Source organism: Caretta caretta, chromosome 28 (genome assembly GCF_965140235.1).
Source record: "Caretta caretta isolate rCarCar2 chromosome 28, rCarCar1.hap1, whole genome shotgun sequence".
Taxonomy (NCBI): domain Eukaryota; kingdom Metazoa; phylum Chordata; order Testudines; family Cheloniidae; genus Caretta; species Caretta caretta.
Genome location: NC_134233.1, coordinates 3,868,762 through 3,891,914, shown reverse-complemented (window position 1 = coordinate 3,891,914; position 23,153 = coordinate 3,868,762). Strand labels below are relative to the sequence as shown.

Genomic DNA, 23,153 nt, shown 5'->3' with positions numbered 1-23,153 from the left:
GGGTGAAGTGCCACATACTTATGGTGGGGCATCTAAGAACACGTGGTCAATAACCCTAAATGCTATGGGCTTGTTAGTGGATCAGCCCACCTGTGCACCGATGCTGCTGTCTGTAGCTGAGGGTCTGGTCTGTCTCTCACTCCTCTTCCCCGGAGGGTAGGCATCTTTCTATCCTGCTCTGTCCTGCTCCCCCCACTCCTGCACTCATCAATCCACCTGCCTGGCCTGGGGCATGAACAGCTGAGAGGCCTGCAGGCACGTGGCTCAGTGCTCTGGCCGATCTTCCTGAGGGGCCCCCAGTGCCCCAGGTGAGCGGTGGCAAAGGCCATTTCTCACTCTGCTGCAGGTGGCTTTGGGGTGGGGCAGCGATCCAGGGGGCAGCTGCCCAGCAATCGCAACCTGCTGCCTGCAGTCACCTGCGGGAGTTGGGGCAGGGAAGCCTTTGTTACTCACGCACATGTACAATTCCCCATTGTGTGTGTGTATCGCCAGACCGTGCCCGGGAGGGCTGGCTGCAGACCCAGCAGGGACCCACTCCCTCCCACAGGGAACTCATGGCTCAAAGAGACAAACAATGGTTGAGAGAGCGAGCAGGGGGCCATATGTGGCCGCTGGGGCAGATGGACCTGGAGCTGCGGGACAGTTGGTTTCATGATATTTCTAAGTTGGTTCCGGACCATGGTGAAGTCCAAGGCCCCTGCTGCAGGGTCGAGGCCACGAGGCTTTGGGATCTGGCCTCGGGGTTTCAGGATCTGGCCCTGGAATCTGGCCACTGAGCTTTGAGTTCTGTCCACCGGCCACGTGGCGGCAGGCTCCAGCCCCAGCCCCCCCCCCGCCATCTCCCCAGTCCCCACTGCCTCCTCGAGCCCCAGACTTCAACCGTGTGCTCCATTCCTTGGCCACAGGGCTTCAGGCCCTAGGATCTGGCCACGGGTCTTCTGGCTCTGGTCCCCAGCTGTGAGGCAGCAAGTGCCAGCCCCAGGCTCACCAACCCCCCTTTGCCCAAGCCCACTCTGCGTCCTCCAGCCCCGGGTTTTTGGGCTCTCTGGCTCTGGCTCCTGACCATGCAGCAGCGGGTGCAGGCCCCCAGCTCCCCCCTCTCCACCATCAACTCTGGCCCCTGCTGCCACTCCCACCCCCACAGTCCCACATTGCCTCCACCAGCTCTCTATTCATTCCCCCCAGTGCCCCGGGCCCCCACTGCCTCCATATCCACCTCCCCATACAGGGTTTAATTTGTCTCCGGGCTTGCCAGGGCTGTGTAACTGCTGTGAAAAGTGATATTTGTATGTTTGGTAATGTCACTTTTCACAGCAGACTTAGTAGCTAGCTGGGAGGCTGTGAAAAGTGATATTAACATACAAGTATCACTTTTCACGGCAGCAGATTTACTAGCTCACAAGGCTAAAAATAACCAAAGCAACCAAAAAAGCAAAAGAAACTACAACAAAAAAGACAAGAACATGCAAAGCACGTTTGTTTGCGTTTCTATTCTGTTTAGGGCCAGTAAAGAATAGAGAAAACTGTACTTTATTTTTATTATTCAGTCTGCAAAAAAACCCCAAACCCTACGTAAATAAATTACACTAATTTGGACATGTGTACTTGCAGTTCTAGAGGGCCAATTTCCCAAAGCTTAAAGCAGCAGCTGGCTTAAGTGAGTGGGACCATGAATATATAGTGGGAAACGGTAACGAAAACTGGGAGGTGTTTGGGGAGAACTTACTTGATGACCAAAAAGCTACAATTCTGCAGACACAGAAAAAGTGAGAGTGGGCCAAAACCCAGCCTGGGTCAAAGGAGATGTGGGTTCAGCGATAAAACACACAAAAATCAGTATATAAGGGGTGGGGGAAAGGGGAAGTAACTGGCAATGAATGTAAGTTACAGTTAAACAATGTCGGTATCCTGGATTTCCAGGATGGTCTGTGCCCCCCGGCCTTTACCCAGCCATGCTTCATTGTGCTGGGCCTGAGGCCTCCATTGTTTGCCCCATGGCTCTGCTAGTCAGAGATGGAGCCCTTGGGCTCCAGCCCCGCTGTTGTCAGAGGTGCCACGGCTTGTTGGAGGTGATTTAATTATGTTGACAGAAGAGCTCCTCCCACCAGTAGAGAGCGGCTACAAAAGTGATTGTACAGCGGCACAGCTGTATCGGTACAGCTGTGTCACTGGAAACTCGCTAGTGTAGACATGGCCTAAGTTCCGCTTCCAGCCAATGGAGCATGTTAGATTTTTTCTGCTAGATTGAAGAGCTGATTGTTAAATATTTGTTCCCCATGAAGGTAACTACAGCGTGTAATCAAGGCATCCTTTAACCTTCTTTTTGGTAAGCTAAATAGATTGAGCTCCTTGGATCTATCATTGTAGGCATGTTTTCTAATCCTTTAATCGTTCTTGTGGCTCTTCTGAACCCTTTCCAGTTTATCAACCTCCTTCTTGAAATGGGGGCAGCAGAACTGGATACGGTATTCCAGCAGCTGTCAGACCAGCGTCAAATCCAGAGGTAAAATAACCTCTCTACTCCTGCTCAAGAGTTTTCTGTTTATGTGTTTAGCTCTTTTGGCAACAGCATCACACTGGTAGCTCATGTTCACTTTATTATCCACCTCTGCGCCCAGCGAATCCCCGTCCTGTAAGTGTGGCCTATATTCTTTGCTCCTAGATGTATACATTTACATGTAACCATATTAAAACGCATCTTGTTTGCTTGTGCCCAGTTTACCAAGAGATCCATATCGCTCTGTATCAGTGACTTGTCCTCTTTGTTTTTTTACTAGTCCCCTTATGTCAGGGTTCCCTCCCCGCTCTGAACTCTAGGGTACAGATGTGGGGACCTGCATGAAAGACCCCCTAAGCTTATTTCTACCAGCTTAGGTTAAAACTTCCCCAAGACACAAATTCTGCCACCACCAAGTGATTTAACAAAGAATTAGGGAAAGGACCACTTGGAGTTCCTATTCCCCCAAAATATCCCCCCAAGCCCTTACCCTCTTGAGGGTAAACCCAAAATTGTTCCGTCTTGCACTGCAGAGATAACTGTACAGCATAAGCTCATGAAATTCACCCCCTCCCTCAGTGTGGAGAAGGCTATACACAGCTTTCTGCCCCAAGTTATGATTTCCACACACTACTTTTAGACAAAACAAGTTTATTAACTACAAAAGATAGATTTAAAGTGATTATAAGGGATAGCAAACAGATCAAAGCAGATTATCTAGCAAATAAAACAAAAACGCAATCTAAGTTCAATATATTCACATAATTGGATATGAGCAGCAAATTCTCACCCTAAAGGCAGTTTACAGAGAGTCTTGAAGACATGCTGCCCTTGCTTGCAGCTTAAAATTAATAGAATCATAGAAGATTAGGGTTGGAAGAGACCTCAGGATTTCATCTAGTCCAATCCCCTGCTCAAAGCAGGACCAACACCAACTAAATCCAACTAAATTCCAGATATTCCAGACACAGGGAAGGCAACACTCTAGCCTGGGTTCAGCCCTTCCCCCTAGTTCAGTCCTTTTGTTTCTCAGGTGTTTCCAGCAGCCTTCTTTCTCGGGCGGGGAGTCAGTGAAGAACGAACAATGATGATGTCACCCCCCTGCCTTAAATAGTTTTTGCATATGGCAGGGACCCTTTGTCTCCCAGTTTGATTCCCACTCCTGGTCAGTGGAAAAACACTAGTATTATCATGAAGTCCAGTACCAAGTGACTTGGTCACATGTCCCTGCAGCCATAACTCAGAGACTGTTTGCAGCGTCCCCAGGAAGGCTTCTCAGCCTTTCCCAGCCATCCATCTAGACTGATTGCATTCTGCCTAGTGGGTGTTCCCCAGGTGTAAACACATTTGTAATAGATGCATAGACAATATTCCAAACTTCAGATACAAAAAAGATACATGCATACTAGTACGATAATCATATTCAGTAAATCATAACTTTTCCAATGATCTCTCACATGCCTTATCTTGCACAAAATACATCATAATTATGCCATACTCACATCACAGTAATATTACTATAAAGAATATGGGGCGTCATGCCACAATGAACTTCCCCACCTCTTCTTAGGGAGGCTGAACAGCTTCTCCCCAGCTCAAGAACAAAGGATTGGAGAGGTAAGAGGTGTAGGTTAAGGGTGGGCTGAGGGAAGCAGTCGGGACACACATCTGGGAGTCGAACAAAGGGGGTCAGACAGACATAAGAACATCCATACTGGGCCAGACCAAAGGTCCATCTAGCCCACTATCCTGTCAATGCAGGTGCCCCAGAGGGACTGAACAGAACAGGTAATAATCAAGGGATCCATCCCATCGCCCATTCCCAGCTCCTGGCAAACAGAGGCTAGAAATACCATCTCATAATAGCCATTGATGGATCCATCCTCCATGAATTTATCTAGTTTTTATTTTTTGAACCCTGTTGTAGTTTTGGCCTTCACAACATCCTCTGGCAAAGAGTTCCACAGGTTGTGCATTCTGTTAAGAAATACTTCCTTTTGTTTCTTTTAAACCTGCTGCCTATTAATTTCATTTGGTGACCCTAGTTCTCGTGTTATGAGAAGGAGTAAATAACACTTCCTTATTGACTTTCTCCAAGCCAGTCATGATTTTATAGACCTCTATCATATCCCCCCTTAATCGTCTCTTTTCCAAGCTGAATAATTCCAGTCTTATTAATCTCTCCTCATACGGCAGCTGTTCCATGTCTCTAATCATTTTTGTTGCCCTTCTCTGAACCTTTTCCAAGTCCAATATATCTTTTTTGAGATGGGGAGACCACATCTGCACGCAATATTCAAGATATGGGCGTACCATGGATTTATATAGAGGCAGTAGGATATTTTCGGTCTTATTATCTGTCCATTTCCTAAGAATTCCCAACATTCTGTTCTCTTTTTTGACTGCCGCTGCACATTGAGTATCCACTTTTCAGAGAACTATCCACAATGACTCCAAGGTCTCTTTCTTGAGTGGTAACAGCTAATTTAGACCCCATCATTTTATATGTATAGTGGGATTCTGCTTTCTGCCTTTTCTGTTTTAGGATTGATTATTCTATTATTTCCCTGTAGTAATGGTCTGGATCAGGGTTCACTTCCCAATGTTTAGTCCTCTCTGCACAGCTCTATAATATGCCTCTCAAGGAATGGGTTACATGCCACCTCCCCCACTGTTTTCTGGAACTAAGCTTGTTTCTACTGTTGCGGTCACTTCTTGCAAAACTTTGCTGTTGCATTCAGCGTCTCAGCTCTCCTGCCAGCTGTCGCGGATTTACAGGTTGCTCTGACCCAGCCATTACAGTCGCTCTGGGACTGCTCCCTTCGTTGTTCTAGGCCTGAGGCCTCCACATTTTGCAAGGGGGAGTGCCATGGCCCCACAACTCTGAGATGGAGGCCTGGGCCTCCAGCCCCTCTGCTTCTCGCCGGGGCTCCCCAGTGAGTCCAGCTGAATGTAGACCCCTGTGAGAGACTCGACCCCTTTGGCAACGATGCAGCCAGCAGGGATTGGCAGTGACACTGCACGGCCTGTTCAGACCACGCCCTCGTCATTGGTCACCTGGACTCCAGGACCAAGGGGGGCAGGTTTGTCTGGGAAAGCCAAACCGAGCTCAGAGCCTGTGTTGGCAGCATCCCCTGCCCCTCTGCTCCAAAATCCCTGGATTTCAGCTCTCTCTGCTACACAGCAGTCATCTTAACACCCCACACACCCACTTGGTCCCTTTCTCTCAGGTGCCGTCCTGCTGAGCACACACGTTCTCCTCTCCTTGACAGTTCATTCAAACCAACCCAGACCTGCCTGCTTATGACCCACACCCCTTGTCTCACCTTGTCCCAGAGGAAATATTAACCCCTTTACACCCAGGCTGTGGCAATACACAGTGAGTGGGGAAACGGAGTCATGCATATTGTTCATAAAAACATTACAAAAATGTCCACATTCTCCACAACAGGTGACTGAGAAGGGAAGTCAAAGGAACCACTGAAATATCAATGGCCAATACGGTTAATGACAATAACATCGAGGAAAAAAAAACACACCTTGTGATGGTACAAGTCCTTTGCTAGACGTAGACGGTTCAGTGTCAGGACCCCTGAGCTCTGCTGCTGACTGGTTGGGTGACCTGGGGTAAATCCCACGGCGCCTCTGAACCCCACTTCAAAAATAACCAGAGTTAAAGACACAACTCAGATTTCACCGGACCAAATCACAGTCAGTTCTCTTCTCCACTTCCCAGCCCTCCAGAGACTGACGGGCTGCGGCCACAGACAGAGCAGGAGGGACCGAGATGCCACCAAGGCCTCAGGCCCCTGCAGTGGCAGAGAATTGTTTGGGTGAGACAGGTTCAGATGATCCTAGCAGGATCCCTGCTCCATGCTGGAGAGGAAGCTGAACCCCAACTTCCCCTGCCCCCCCAAGGTCCCTGCCAGTCTGACTTGGGGCAAAACACCTTCCTGACCCCAAAACTGGCAATCAGTGTGACCCTGAGCCTGGGAGCAAGAATCACCAACTGGGCATCTAGGAACAAAGCACTTACTGTAACACCTCAGGGCGGGTGGCAGGGATAGCTCAGTGGTTTGAGCATTGGCCTGCTAAACCCAGGGTTGTGAGTTCAATCCTTGAGGGGGCCATTTGGGATCTGGGGCAAAAATTGGGGATTGGTCCTGCTTTGAGCAGGGGGTTGGACTAGATGACCTCCTGAGGTCCCTTCCAACCCTCATAGTCTATGTCTATGTCCTGGTCCATATCGTCCTGTGTCCTTCCTCCAGCTGTGGCCAATCCCTGATGCTTCAGCGGAAGGCGAAAGAAAACCAAAATGCACTGGGCCAATTGTGCATCTGCGGGGAAAGTATTCCTCCCTGACCCCTGCAGGTGACAAATTGAAGCCCTGAAGCATGAGCATTGATTGTAGAAATTGTCTAAGTGTAAAGCTGTGAGTGTTCTCAGCATGGTGAGGACCATGCAGCGCTTCCTCTGCTCTCCAAGCCAGAGCAAAGAGTATGGTATTTTATCCTGGTGCTGGAGCCAGAGATACAGGACAGGGGTGGGGTTATTATAAATGATGTGAACAGTGCCTTCAATGTGCTCTGCGCTTACACCACACAAATCGGACAAGGCCTTGCCCAAAGAGCTCGCAGACTGAATGAGGTAAGAGAGACAAGCAGCACAAATCCATCCCACCTTCTTCTCTGCATTGGGTGAGAGCACAACGCGCTCCCTGCACTGGCCCTGTGGGGCTGCCAGGCTTGGTTGCCAGGCTCCCATCTCTTTCTCTTGCCCTCTCTGGCTGCGTGTGGAAGCAGGATGCTTGTGCACTAGGAGACCTGTGGGAACAGATTTCCTTCTGAGAGCAGTAATGCTAATCCCCGCTAGGATGTTGCTCTGCCACCCGAGTCTGTCCCCTAGCAACAGGAGAGACAGCAGTGGACATTGGGACAATCCCCAACATCAGCCCCCCCATGGCATCACCATGGCAGTCCCCACCCTTCCAATTGCTTCTGCCTGCAGGCATTGCTGAATTTCAGCTGCTCTCTCTCCCTCAACCATGCTATGGGTCTGTTTGCCCTGAGCCCTGTTAGGAGCCAGTCCGTCTCCTCCCCTCTACAATGAGTCTGTTCTGATTCCATTCCAGAGCCACTGACCTTGGGGCCTGAACCCCCCGCCCGGGCCGGGATTTTACACTTGGCAGAAAAGCTTTGAGCCAGGATGTTCCAGTTACTTCAAAGGCAAAAGTGGCTCCAGAGTGGCAGGGTCAATGAAACAAGGTCTCCCCTGCTCTGAGCACATTCTAGGGTCACTCGTCACATCTCTCCTTTATCTTTATCCCCAACCTCCTAACCCTTATCACCTCAGACCTGTTGGGCCCAAACAACAGAGCCCTGGGCCCCAAAGCCCCACATCTATCAGAGATTTCAAACCCAGACTGGGATCTGGGTCCCAATTGACGCCATCTTCACTATGAGGTGAACCACAGCCCCAGACCCCGGCAATTTGGGCTGTTAGAGATGGAGCGCAGATCTGAATTCGGTATCTTGGCCCATCTCTTACAGTGACCCATAGCACAGGGTGGGACTAAGGGGACCTTATGGCCTCTTCTTTCACGCACGCACACACACACACACACACACACACACAGAGGGAGCCAGGGAGAGCTGAAGAATGGTCAGTCACCTCAATTTACCCCGTCACGCTGTGTGGAGAGGCTCACAACTGTGAGTGCTGACCTCCAGGCAGTCTGTCAATAACAGGGCAGACACCCCATGCTGGTGCTGTGTTCTATAATTAGATTTCACCAAGCCAGTAACAACTGTGAGTTCCTGGATCACTCTACCAGCCTTACCATGGAGTCACAGACAGTCCCCTTAGACTCTCCAGTCTATCCTGCCACCCAGACAAACTGGACTTAGTGATAAATGATCACTTACACCAAAAATCGCACCACATTCAGGTTGCTTCCAGTCCCAAGGCACCAGTCACTTATCCCAGATCAGTTGGTACCTTCAATCTTCTACCAAACACAACGCCCGCAGCCAGTCCTATCTGAAAGTTTATTAACTAGGAAAAAGAAATAAATAAACAAATGAGTTGCAATCTAGATCCTAAGAGTGACAGAGTTGTAGTGGCAAAAAGAAAAGGAGTACTTGTGGCACCTTAGAGACTAACCAATTTATTTGATCATGAGCTTTCATGAGCTACAGCTCACTTCATCAGATGCATACCGTGGATGCATACCGGCAGTTTCCACGGTATGCATCTGATGAAGTGAGCTGTAGCTCACGAAAGCTCATGCTCAAATAAATTGGTTAGTCTCTAAGGTGCCACAAGTACTCCTTTTCTTTTTGCGAATACAGACTAACACGGCTGTTCCTCTGAAACCTGAGAGTTGTAGTGATCTGTCAATTCAAAGTGTCTTTGAGGGCGAACTCAAAAGGCAGCCCCTGGTGATTTCTGACTTCAGTTTGGTGTCTCCAGCCCTGTCAGAGTTCAAACAGTGAATTCGGAACTGTTTAAGAACACTTTGCTAGATGCCCGAAAAGCCACAATAATGACAGATGAACATACTGGTTAAAAAAAAAAAAAAGACCTGGTTTAGAGGGGAAGTGAAGGCAACTATATACATATATATCTCAAATAAATGGAAGAAATGGGGAAGTTGGTAGTAATGAATATAAATCAGAAGCTAGGAATTGTAGAAAATTGATAAGGGAAGCAAAGGGACACAAGGCGAAATCTTGTGGCCAGCAGAGTTAAGGACAATAAGGAGTTTTTTAAGTCTATTAGGAACAAAGTGAATCCTAACAATAGTATTGGTCTATTACTAGGTGGAAATGGTAGAATTATCAATAATAACAGAGAAAAGGTAGAAGTGTTCGATAAATATTTCTGTTCTATATTTGGGAAAAACACAAATGATGATTCATTTCATATGATAACACTCTTTCCATTCTACTAGTATCTCAGGAGGATGTTAACCAGTAGGGACTCATGTTTAATCAGTAGGTCTGGATAACTTGCAAACAAGAGTATTAAAAAAGCCTGCTGAAGAGCTTGCTTTAATGTTCATTTTCAACAAGTCATGGAACATGGAGAAAGTTCCAGAAGAGTCAAAGAAAGCCAACACTGTGCCAATATTTTAAAAAAGCAAACAGGATGACCCAGGTAATTATATACCTGTCAGTCTGAGAGTGATCCCAGGCAAGATAACAGAGCAGCTGATACTGGAATTAAAGAACAGTAATATAAGTAACGTCAATCAACATGGGTTTATGGAAAACAGCTCCTGTCAAAGTAACTAGATATCTTTTTTGTTGAGTCTATAAGTTTGCTTGATAACAGCAGTAGTGTTGATTTAATATACTTTAATATTCTGAAAGGCATTTCACTTGGTACTGCATTCAAACTAGAATGATATAAAATTAACATGATGATACACATTAAATGGACTAAAGCTGAATGAACTAACTGAAAGTTACATTTTGAGACTATATATGGTGAATCATCATCAAACAGGTGATTCCAGCAGTGCACCACAGGGGTCCGGTTTTGGCCCCACATTATTTAAGGTTTTTTTCAACGACTTGGAAGAAAACATAAAGTCACTGACGAAGTTTGCTCCCTTGATGCTGGAGACATCAAGCGATGTAGGGGATGGGGCTGATTTCTGTTGACTGTGAACCGCTCTCCGCTGGTGCACTATGTTGGGGTTCAGGCTCCAGCTGAGCCTCTTGTGTAGGTTTATCAGCTGCTGCCGGTTCAGGTTCGGGGGGGGGGGCCCTCTGGTGTTGGGGTTGCAAGTACTGGATTCAGTGATGGCAATGGGTCTGATGCTGGTTGTTCCGCCGGTGCCGGTTCTGGCTCTGTCTGGGTCTCTGGGATTGGATCCACTACTGCTGTTGCAGACATTGCCCTGGGGTCCGGGTCCATCACCTCTGACTGGGTCCTGGTAGAAGTTTCCGGAACAGAGCTAGCTGTGACGGCTTGTTTAGCCTGACCGCAGGTGACCATTCCCACCCTCTTGGCTCGCTTCACATGATTGGCCAAGTCTTCTCCGAACAGCATGGGGATGGGATAATCATCATAGACTGCAAAAGTCCACATTCCTGACCAGCCCTTGTACTGGACAGGCAACTTGGCTGTAGGCAAATTGAAAGAGTTGGACTTGAAGGGTTGAATCATCGCTTGGATCTCTGGGTTGATTAAATTGGGGTCCACTAAGGAAGCATGGATAGCCGACACTTGTGCTCTGGTGTCCCTCCACGCGGTGACCTTCTTCCCCCCCACACTCACAGTTTCCCTCCGCTCCAAGGGTATGTGGGAGGTATCTGGGCCTGAGGACCTCTGGTGTGATTCCGGTGCAATGAACTGTAATCTGTTGGGGTTCTTGGGGCAGTTGGCCTTTACATGCCCTGACTCGTTACATTTAAAACATCGTCCAGCTGATGGGTCACTGGGGTGAGGGGGGTTGCTGGAGAACGGTGTGGTGGGACGATAAGGTGGCTGGAGGGTTCCTGGGGGGTAGGTGGGGCCTTGGGCTGCCCCCAGTAGTAGGGTGTGGTCTGAAGTTGTCCCTTCTGGTCTCTGCTCCAACTGCGACCAGTTTTTTCTTTTCTGCCACCTCCACCCATTCGGCTCCAATCTCCCCCACCTCGATTACAGTTTTGGGCTTCCCATCTAGGATGTATCTTTCTATTTCCCCAGGAACACCCTCTAAGAACTGCTCCATTTGCATTAGGAAAGGCAAATCTTCTGGAGATTTAACACTTGCTCCTGATATCCAGGCATCCCAATGTTTCACAATGTGGTAGGCATGTCAGGTAAATGACACGTCTGGTTTCCACCTTAGGGCTCTGAACCGCTGATGGGAATGCTCTGGTGTTAGCCCTGTTCTGCCTCTCACCTTGGTTTTAAACAGTTCATACTGGTTCATGTGTTCCTTAGGCATTTCAGCTGCCACCTCAGCTAAGGGTCCACTGAGCTGCGGCCTCAGCTATACCATGTATTGGTCTGTAGAGATGCTGTACCCAAGGCAGGTCCTTTTGAAGTTTTCTAAGAAGGCCTCGGTATCATCGCCTGCCTTGTAGGTGGGGAACTTTCTGGGATGGGAAGTGGTACCTGGAGAAGGATTGCTAGGCTTTGTTGGTATATTCTGCTGAGCCTTTGCCTTCTCCATCTCCACTGCATGCTTCCTCTCTTTTTCCTTCTCCTCCAGTTCTTTGGCCCTTCCTCCATAGCTCTCCTGTGGACAGCCTCTTGGTTTTTTTCTGCCTCTTTCGCTGCCTCCAGTCTGGCTAACTCCAATTTGTGTTGTGTCTTGATTTGTCATCTTTGTCTCTCTGTTTTTAACTAACTTTACACCCGAGAGTTAGCAGTAAAAAACAAACAAACAAACAAAAACTTGGCTTGTAAAATTTTGCTGTCCTGTAATATGATATCTATATTCTCTGATAGTGATTGTCAGCCTACAGAAAAATCCTAAAAAAAACCAAAACCAACAACAACAAAAACAAAACAAACAAAAAACCCTAACACCTTTGTCTCCAGGCAAATAAGCAGAAAACCCCTCTAGTTGCTCTTAGGTAAAAAAAACTTCAGGTCTGTGAAGACTAGTGAATTTCCCTACAGGAGGTTAACTACCCTGCCTTTAGGTAGAGAAAACTCCAGCTCACAAAAGACAATTCCCTTTTGTCTCTGCTCTGGCACCAAAGCAGAGAAGAAAAAACTAACTGCTTTCAGTTTAAAACCTTTTTTAAAACCTGCTTTTTCCAAAGGAAAAAAAAATTTCCTTTTCAAATCTGTGCTTCTGGTTCAAAAAATCTCAAAATGATTTCAAGTTAATCCCACCCTCTGCCACCATGTCAAGGTTCCTTCCCCACTCTGAACTCTAGGGTACAGAAGTGGGGACCTGCATGCTCCTAAGCTTACTTTTACCAGCTTAGGTTAAAACTTCCCCAAGGTACAAACTATTTTACCTTTTGCCCTTGGACTTTTGCTGCCACCAAACGTCTAACACTGGTTACTGGGAATGAGTCCGTTTGGAAACGTCTTTCCCTCCCAAATCTTATACCCCCTTTCCTGGGGAAGGTTTGATAAAAATCCTCACCAATTTGCATAGGTGACCACAGACCCAAACCCTTGGATCTTAAAAACAATGAAAAAGCATTCAGTTTCTTAAAAGAATAATTTTAATAGAAGTAAAAAGAATCACCTCTGTAAAATCAGGATGGTAAATACCTTACAGGGTAATTAGATTCAAAACATAGAGAATCCCTCTAGGCAAAACCTTAAGTTACAAAAGGACACAAAAACAGGAATATCCATTCCATTCACAGCTTATTTTCTCAGCCATTTAAAGAAAATGGCATCTAATGCATATCTAGCTAGATTACTTACTAAGTTCTAAGACTCCATTCCTGTTTTGAACCTGTCAAAAGCATCACACAGACAGAGAGAGGCTTTGTTTCTCCCTCCCCTCCAGCTTTTGAAAGTATCTTGTCTCCTCATTGGTCATTTTGGTCAGATGCCAGCGAGGTTATCCTAGCTTCTTAACCCTTTACAGGTGAAAGGATTTTTCCTCTGTCCAGGAGGGATTTTAAAGGGGTTTACCCTTTCCTTTATATTTATGACAGGTTGCCTGCTAGTGGTCACCCCAGTCGAGGGGCCAGAACCAGATGAATACCACCTGGACACATTAATAACCAAACATGCACTCTATCCAGAGTTACAGGCCATACTTTGCAAACATGCTGATGCTTTTGCTAAACACAAACATGACTGCAGGTGCATGGTAGTCACTATTGTTGTGGATGGGGGAAGACGTGCTCACCCAAAAACAATATTCCTATCCAGACCAGGCTATACCTTATGTAGCCAAGGCTATCAAGTCGTTGCTGGCACAGGGAGCACTTCTACATCCAACTCCCCAGTTTGGCCTGTAAAGAAAGCAGATGGTTCTTGGCACCTCACCATTGATTACAGATGGTTAAATCAGGTTACCCCTACTTGTGCCCCTACTGTGGCAAAGACGCCAGACCTCATAAAGTCCCTTGACTTAGTGGTTCTCTGTGCTAGGTATCAGTAACAGCTTTTGGACTTTACCAGTGGCCTGGGAGTAGCAATAAAGGTTTGCATTTAGCTTCCAGGGAGACCAATATTCCTGGACTCAGTTACCACAGAGATATAAAAATAGCCCGGCATTGTTCCATGCTCAAATGCGGCAAGTCCTGACGTGATTTTCTAAACAGTCTGTTTTATTCCAGTATGTAGATGACCTTTGCTTAGCTACTCGGATCAAGGAGGAGCATTTGGCAAAACTGGATGAGCTCCTGCAAAGTCTTAAGGAAGCGGGTGTAAAAATGCTGGGACCCAACTGAGGGTGCCAATTCAGGACAAATTGCTTAAAGCAGGGCAGTTACAGCCCAAGGCTGGGGTTTACTATGCACACCAAGGCAAACCAAACCAGTCAAACAGAGAAGACTTCGGTTTTACCCCACTGGCTAACCACAAGTCACACAAGCAATTCCCTTAGAAACTCCAGTTTCCCAGTATCACCACCAGTGCCACTCGTTATGGAGACAAATGGTCATGAAAACCAATACCCCAGTAAAAGAAAAAAGGTTCTCTCAATCCCAAAGGACCAAGTCCCAGACCCAGGTCAATATACAAATCAGATCTTACCCACAAATCACACTGTTGACAATCCTTTAGAATCTAAAATCTAAAGGTTTATTCATAAAAGGAAAAAGATACAGATGAGAGCTAGAATTGGTTAAATGGAATCAATGACATACAGTAACGGCAAAGTTCTTGGTTCAGGCTTGTAGCAGTGATGGCATAAACTGCAGGTTCAAATCAAGTCTCTGGAGCATATCCACAGCTGGGATGGGTCTTTCAGTCCTTGGTTCAAAGCTTCAGTGCAGCAGAGTCCCTCCAGAGGTATGAAGCAGGATTGAAGACAAGATGGAGGAGCTGCAGCAGCTTTTTACAGTCTCTTGCCATGTGGTCTTTCTTTCTTTGTCTCAAAGACAAGCTGTCCATCCCATGGCTTGGAAAAACCTCAGAGTTCTGTCCATAGGCAGGTCCCTGCATACCTTGCTTAGTCACAAGGCGTGTCTGCCGTTTCTCAATCGGTCAGTGGTATTGCTGATGGTCCTTAATGGGCCATCAAGCAGACTAGGCAGAGCTGACACCAACTTGTCTGGGGTGTCACCCAGAAGCATAGCATAAGTTTGAAATACAGACAGTATAGAGCCAATACTTATAACTTTAAATACAGAAACAATACACATATACAGATAGCATAATCATAACCAGCAAACCATAACCTCGTCCTAGACACCTTATTTGACCCCCTTTATACAAGATTTGGTGCCACTACAGGACCTTGGTTGCAACAATGATCTATATGGTCCCAGTTCATTCAATAATATCAGAGCGGGTTTAAAGGGCAACTCTGCCAAGGCGCAACTAATGAAAACCACTGTCTCTTTCTTAGGTCTTACTCTGACAAAATGGGGTTGAACTCCCTCACAGCAAAAGGTGGAGGCAGTCCAAAAGTTGCCAATACCAGAGGACCTAATGGCATTAAGATCCTTTTTGGGCTTAAACTGAGTTCCACGGGGATTTCATTCCTAATTTTGCTTCCATTGTAAATCCCTTGTACCAACTGCTAAAGAAGGATGTTCTATGGGAATGGCTGAACAATACATGGAAGCAGTGTCCCAACTGAAGCAGGCCCTTGTCAAGGCTCCGGTGTTGATCACTCCAAATCCTGAGATACCTTGTCACCTGGAGGTGGCGGTGAGTGTTAATGCATTAGCAGCTGTTGCTTCCCAAAAAAGGGATGGAAAATTCAGTGATGGCCTATGCCTCATGTTTAATGTCTCCAGTAGAACTTAAATATGACAAATGTGAGAAGTACTTACTGGCCATTAGTTGGGCCATACAGCATTTTGCTTTCCTAGTTGGCCTCAGCCCAATTATATTACACTCATTGCGCACAACCCTTCAGTTTCTGCTATCTAATCGGGTTAAAGATGGTCAGGTTTCCAACGCCCACCTAGCCCATTCGGCATTGTTGTTACAGGAGAAGGATATCGCAGTAAAACCTGTTAGGATACCATCTTTGCTGCCCCACAGCCTCACTGTAGCAAGGAGAGCCCCATGACTGTCAAGACACGAATGAACAGAGTCCAAAGGGAATGGTAGAAAGAGTCTTCTTCCTGCCTCTAATCCAAGAGAAAGATTCCTTTAAAGGACACCACTTCTTTGTGGACGGATCAAGCTATCATGATCCTCAAGGGAATTCGTGCACTGGCTTTGGGATTTATGTCTTTCCTCCCAAAGGAATGCCTTGGGGAAAAAGCACACTCATGTATCCCACATTTGGCCCAATATGCTGAGTTAGCAGCAGTGGCTTGTGTACTGGAGTATTGTGTACAGGCCTCCCTTAATGCCTAGTACCAGTGTGTTGGTCTGTTTTCAGACTCCACTTGGGTGTGCAGTTCTCTCACTGAGTTCCTGCCCTGTTGGGAAACAAATGAGTTCACATCCTCTGATGGGTCCCCAATCAAGTATGCATCACTGTTAAGGTACATCTGTGACCTGGCTTTAAAAATCCTATCTCAGGGTGGCCTGTCATGCTGAAAAAGGTCAAGGCTCATTCCAAATCAGAACCCTATGTGATCAAGAATGGAAAGGCCGATAGCCTAGCCAGAGAGGGAGCTCGATCAAGGGAACCTTGGAAAGAAAAAGACTTAGGACATTCCTTCATAACCCTTGGTTCCATTGCTGCTGCCAAGATGGTAGAGACTGACATTCCCGACTTAAAGGAGATGCAAGCATTAGACAAAGATATAGTGGAGAGCTCTCCAAGACAGAAGGAGACTGGTCATTTATATTGAACCCTGTATATGGGAGGTACAGACAGTATCTACAGGTGGTGGATAAAATCGTTATGTACATGGGAGACCTTTTTCCAGTGTGTGTGGTTCCAACCTCCCTAAGAAAGGAAATTATATACATGGTCGATGATACTCCAACAGGGGGACATCAGGGAGTAGACAAAACTGTCCAATGTCTCTTAACCGTGGGATGGTGGCCTCTTCTTAGATTAGATGTACAACAGTACTGTAACAACTGTTTGACTTGCGCCCAAGTCAACATGCTCCTTCCAAGCATAATGCACCATTACAATCTCAGGTGTATGAAGGTCCATGGATGGCTTTGGAGATTGATTTCATAGGCCCTCTACTGTGAAACCTGCAGCCAATATCTCTTGGTGGTTGGTGATCCTCTCTCAAAATGGGTGGAGGCCTTTCCTTTGAAGACCAATACTGCAAAGGCCACAGCCAAGGTCCTAGTAGAACAAGTCGCTTGTTGGGGGATCCCTGTGAAAGTGGAATCAGACTAGGGATTACATTTCACAGGGCAGTTCTTCAAAGACTGTCTTAAACTAATGGGAGTCCCACAGAGACTACACATCCTATACAGAACACAGTCATCTGGGATGATGGAACGTACAAATCAGACTATAAAGGTAATGTTGAGGAAACTGGTGGATGCAACTGGGATTCCCTCATGCCTCTAATTCTTATGGCACTAAGGGCAACTCCTGCTGTGTCTACCGATAAGACACCCGTTGAAGTAATGACAGGCCGAAGTATGAGGTTGCCAGAACATCTAATTTGGCACACCAGTGGCACTCAGTTGGAGGGAATCAAAATGGGGGACTAGACTCCTACACAAAGTACACCAAGCTGCCCAGGACCATAATACCCAACGATGCCTCCACACTTAGGTGTTTAACACTTAAAACGTATCATACCGCCAACAGAGACTGAATGACCCATTATCACCCATCAAGGCAATGAACTTACTTTAAAGCTATATGCCAAATTGCTGGCAAATGGCTCTATGGACTCATTCCCACATCTTGTAAACATTAAGTGTTGATTTGATGGTGAGTATTGTTTGGGGTTAGAAAGAGGAGACTAAGGCTAAATCTTCACCTTCACATGATTCAAAGTTAGAAGCATGAGGTAATCATAAGTTGGCAATACACACAAAATCAGGGGAAATTAGTCACAGCAATAAAACGGTGGACCAAACTATCCGCCTGGACTAATGATATATATGTGGGTACATTATATATTGTGTCTGGCAGATATCAAGCAGGAATTTGTACAGTTTTTCAGCCATTGCCTAATAATTGCATTTGGTGGAGCCATACTAAATTAATTGTTTGACCGCCTCACATAAATGAGTTTCCAGAAACTGTAAATTTGGATCCCCGTCCTGAATTCATCATCAACCATCCATCCAATCCAACATGTCACAGGAATTTAAATATCAATTAACGGGTGACATCACTGCCATCAAGTGGTTGGAAAAAAATTCAGCCATTAGATGAGGATTCAAAGCGGGGAGGATGTAACACCTATATCTCCTCACTAACCAATTCCACATCCCTCAGACATGGAATTCCCTATGGGGATTGGAAACGCAAGGCCAATTGTGAAAACTCTGTAACTGGAGGAAGTCTAACCTTACACAGGGTAGAATATGAAAATGAAGGGCTATATGAAGTCTGTCTTATAGCTACCTTTCAGACTAAATTAGGAGATAAGAAATACATATTGAATGTGACTTTTGAACTTAAGGTTCACAACCCAATACTTGACTATGACTCTGACACCACCATTGGTGGTGTATTGATTTGACCAGCAACAAACCCAGGATCAGCCATTGGTCTCAGCACAACACCCATGTTCGGTATATTAATTAACCAAGTTCGATTTATGCATATTTCTGTGGTGTTAAGCTTGTCCAGCTGGGGGAGTTTGAATACACCAAAGTAGTTTCCTTCTTCTCAGTACTCCTTGTGGATAAGATTGTAACTTGTCAGCAACGAGTACGAAACATATCAATGTTGGGGGCAGATAACAAAACAAAATCATATACCTCCAGACAAAAACGTAGCTTAAATCCACTGGGAGTTCTGGGATCCATGTCAGGACTATTTGGTTCAGGGATGTCAATGTGGAACCGTATTGATGTTTGGAAAATCCGCAAGCGCATAAATTATGTAATACAAGAGGAAGCTAATCAAGTGATGAATCCAATGTTGCAAGGCATACAAGAGCTGTCACAGGAGGAACGTTTTACTATTTATAACATGTATGATATAGCACAACTATTCAATGACACTCCATGCAAAATTAACCAGTTAATTGCTCATAATAATGATTGGCAAAAAGACCAATCATTAGGAAAGGAAATTATTTGCTTTGCATATGGGGACTATGTTTAACACTATCACTGAGGCATTGCAATCCCTAGAATTGGGAAGGATCCCCAATCTAATTAAAGATGAACAATTATTAAATTGGTATTGCCCTAAATGTTTTGAAAGGCCTGAAGGGGAGAGATCTGTATGTTTGATTGCATGTCCACATGTATCCATTGGAATTATGAGACAAAGGGGGTCTGTGACACCACATCCCAACTGAGACAGTTATTTTCTCAAAATTGTGTTGTAGCACAATCCTTGTATGTTTCATTCACAGTCTCTTTACCTGTGTTTGACTCAGACAAGGATGTGTCTAAGTGGTTGGCTGCAGCACAGTCCATAGGTCACCTCGCAGATGGCATCTACAAGGAATGTGTCAATGTGCCTCCCTTGGTAGTCTATCACACTGCAACCCCAACATGGAAAGTTCTGCAGATGGCCTGTTGCTCTAAAAAGAGGCCTCGGTATATCTGCAGACGTAATGTGTTTGAGACAAGTACTATCTTGTGTGAACTGCAGGGAGAGATCCAGAATCAATCACCACTAGAGTGTATGGTCCAACTGACCAGATGGAAGACTCCTGTGGAGAGGGTGACCTATGCTGGAAATAGTCAATTTTGCATAGTAACCAACCAGGAAAGGTTCCTATATGGTTTCTTGGCGTGTCAGGTCACAGATCCAGACTTCTGTTTTACTCCTAAGCAGTTTAACTCAATTGGAAATCAAGTGATTTCCCCTATTCCTGCCTTTGAAAATACACAACTGTTGTTCAGTCTGATCCCTCCTATCAGAATTTGACTATTCAATATACCGCAACATTTTTAGTACATAATCCCCCTCTGGAACTACAATTAAAACAATTGGTATCCCGAAAGAAAACCTACCTTACCCAAATTACAAATGATGTGGATAAGGCTAATCAAGCAATCGTCCAGTTATTAGATGGGAAAGGCCAAGAAGTAGATTCTCCCTGGAAGGAAATTGGATTAAAGGGATGGATTATTATCCAAGGTATTACAACAGAAATTGTTTTCATAACTTTAGGATGTATGCAGTGGAAACTCAATAAGTTACAAAGGAAAACACCTCCGATACAACCAACTGATTATGCCTCTATAATGCTCATGATAAGAGATATATCAAGAAATAGAGCCTATTCCCACACATGAACTATCTATCCCTTTGTCAGTGTGATCGGGTTCTTTAGTAATCACCCCCCATCAAAGGGGGGATTTGTAACCCATAGGATTGTTTTGCTAGCTATTATGTCCTACTAATCCAGCCACCCATATCGAATAATATGTTTCTCTTTCTGAATTAATCCATTTTATTCTTATGTTGTCAGTATTAATTCCTATGAATTTAGGATGTGTTGAGGCATATGATATGTGTTTCCTAATAATTATGCATGGAATAAGTTTTGCTGAAATGCAAGAAGCCCACTGGCCTGTATCCAATAAGATCTGCTAAACAGCTAAAAGTATAATCAGTTAAGAGTAAATCAGCATAAAGGCTGGTAACCTTTGGCACAGATAGGAATGGTCCCTAAACTTTGGGGAACCAAAGGGAGGAACTATACACAACACTGAACAGGTTTATCCAGCATCTACAACTGGTTGATAACCGCAGGGTATACCTCAACCTGGAAGTCACCAAGAGAGCCTAGGTTGGCAGTTTTGGGAGTGAGATAATCCTTATTAATATATAGAGAGTACATGTCATAATCCATTAACCGAAAGGATAAAAGTACTGATAAATTTCTTAGGGTATGGAAATAAGATTCCAAATAAGTAGCTTAGGCCTGCATGACATAGCATCAGGATCCTATAAAATACCTTGTAAGGAAGAGTTTTGAGCGCTTTTTAGTCTTTAGCTCTTTCTTTTCTTAGTCTATAGAATATAGGAGAACAATCGTCCATCATGCTCAGCTTGTGTAGTATACTATAACTACTCAACATTCCTAACTATTGGGGAAGCCAGCACCATTGTGTTATCGGACATGCCAGGAGTAAGGCTGGTCCTTCATCTCCTATTACCGGGTCCTCAAGGAAGGCTGAGACTGTGTTAAGGTACTTATAATAGGAATATTACCACCAGAAGTTTTGGAATTGTTTTACTGTTTTGCAGTCATAAGTTTCATAGCATTTATTATTCTTTCGTTAATCTCAATAAAGTTTTTATCAATTTGGTATTGTCCTCAGTGTAAGTGTTTTTGCCAAGCACCCTGAGAGTCCTCTCCTAATATAGAGCTCTCTGAGTTCTTGGACCCTGTAGTCTGACTTGTACAAGAACCTATAAATCTTCCAGTTGGATGCGATCAGTGGCAAGCCATAAGAACTAACCCATAAAATTCAGGTCAACAAAACAATAACATAAAGTAAGCACTTTGCACTTTGTATTTTGTGTAGTAATTGAAACTAATATTTTTGAAAATATAGAAAATAGCCAAAAATATTTAAAAAGGGTATTCTGTTATTGTTAACAGCACAGTTAAAATGGTGATTGTTTTTCAATTGTGCAATTAATCACGATTAATTTTTTTGAATTATTTGACAGCCCTAGTATTTTATATCAATCTTTGGGAATTGGTGAGAAAATGGGTCAAAACTTAAATATTTGATTATATGAGAGGGAAAACACCAAGATCTGGGGGATTCTATAGCTTTAGTAATTAGCTAGAGGGGAAAACTGGTAAGGTTTGAAGGGACCATATCGAAATATTTAATAAACCACCACCACCTGACCACCTCCCACCACTGAGCAGGGAAACCTTTTTAAAGCTGCTTTAAGCTGGGAAGGAGCCAGCAGGGGATGGACAGGTAATTGGCAAGTAATAGCTGGGGAGGGACTTGCTTGGGGCAGTTGTGGGTGGAGGCGGCAGCAGCTGGGATTGGTTAATAATTGGGGAGTAAAGGAGGAAGAACTGGAGAGACTTTTATGGATGTTTGAGAGGAGAGGGTCCTGTTCTTCCCCCTCCAGGGATGCTCTGCCTGCACAGAGGTCGTTCAATCTCCAGAGTGTCACACTGTCTTTCCCCTCCCTGACACTTCCAGACACACAAGGGGGAACCCCCCACTGGGGCCCGATTTCTTTCCCCACATTTTGCCTCTCTGGGGCAGATCCTGGCCGGAGCTTGGAGGCAGCCTGAGGGTGGGAGTTTCCTTTGCAGCTAAGACCCACCCACCTTCCCGTCCTGCCCCTTCCCGCAAATTCATTAGCACCAAGGGAGCCGATGTGCGAAAGCCACAAGATCTCAGGATCCGTCTGTGCTCAGAGTCACTTTCCTGCCCGTGCCCAGTTCTCCCACCCCCACCCAAGGGTGTCTCTCAATTACCTGGAGTCTCCGGCTCAGGCTTGGTGTCTGCAGAGCCCAGGGTTGCCCTATGGGCTGGCTCCAGCTGGAGAAACTTCCCCCCACTTCAGCTGGAGAAGCAAGAAGCTTGAATGCTGGTCTCTCCCCAGCTGGGGAATCAACAGCTGCTCCTGCTGGGCTTCCAGTCACAACGGAGGCAGAGCAGCAGCTTGTAACAATACCTGGTCTCGGTTCTTTGTTCTCCCCAGTTCCTCCTCGCTCCTCCCTGCTCCCAGCTGCTCCAGCCCCTTCCTGTGTGTGTCCTGCAAACACTAACCCGCGCTGCAGCAGCGATCACTGGGGCAAGGCAGGGCTTTCTCCGGCCGCAGCCAGCCCCCCTCTCTGCTCACCACCCATGTGTCTGTGACTCGCCAGAGCCCTGTATTTACTGAAACACTCACACACACGCTCTGGCACCTGGCTAGACCTTTCAGAAGCCGATCTAGCTCGGGGAGAGGGATCACCGCTGGCTGGGAAGAGGAAAGTGACCAAAGTCTCCCAGCCTGAGAGGGAGAGAGAGACTGAAAGGGGCAGAAGGAGAAGTAAGTGGGCAGAGCAGTTCCCAACTTCCCCATCATTTCACCTGTGGGCAGATTCCTAATCAGCTGTGTGCAAATATCCCCAGTGTGGAGCAAAGCACAGATCCCCCAAGTTATGCCCAGGATGCCTCAGTTCAAGGATTCCCTGCTATCTTCCACCCCAGCCCTGGGGTTTTCAATTGCAGTGTAGATGTGCCCTGAGCCCCTGTGCAGGGCCGTGCCTGCTGCTGCAGCCCTGAAGGGATGGCGCCACCATGTGGCTGGTTTATCCATTCCCCAAGGGGCTGCTTTTACAGGGGAACGCATTTTCTCTGCAGGGAGCCAGGAGCGGAAAAACCTGTCTCTGGCAGTGTTCAACCTTGTGGAAACTCTTGTGCATCTGCAGCCTCTTCTTGTCCCTCCCCGAACCTGGCCGCAGGTGCCAGCTGGCCCTGGTACCTTGTCTTGCCTTGGTTCCTAGTTCTGTTCTCTTGGCACAGA

At 46.0% G+C, this 23,153-nt stretch overlaps 1 long non-coding RNA gene across 1 annotated transcript; it reads right to left on the bottom strand.

The window, feature by feature from the left end:
* Positions 1-3,131: 3,131 nt before the first annotated feature.
* On the bottom strand, positions 3,132-22,489 carry LOC125629726 (uncharacterized). The gene is made up of 4 exons (XR_012666325.1): positions 22,117-22,489; positions 19,667-19,752; positions 8,422-8,551; positions 3,132-6,152 (listed from the first exon to the last, which is right to left on the bottom strand). It is a non-coding gene; the product is annotated as an uncharacterized LOC125629726 (long non-coding RNA).
* Between the last annotated feature and the right edge of the window lie 664 nt (positions 22,490-23,153).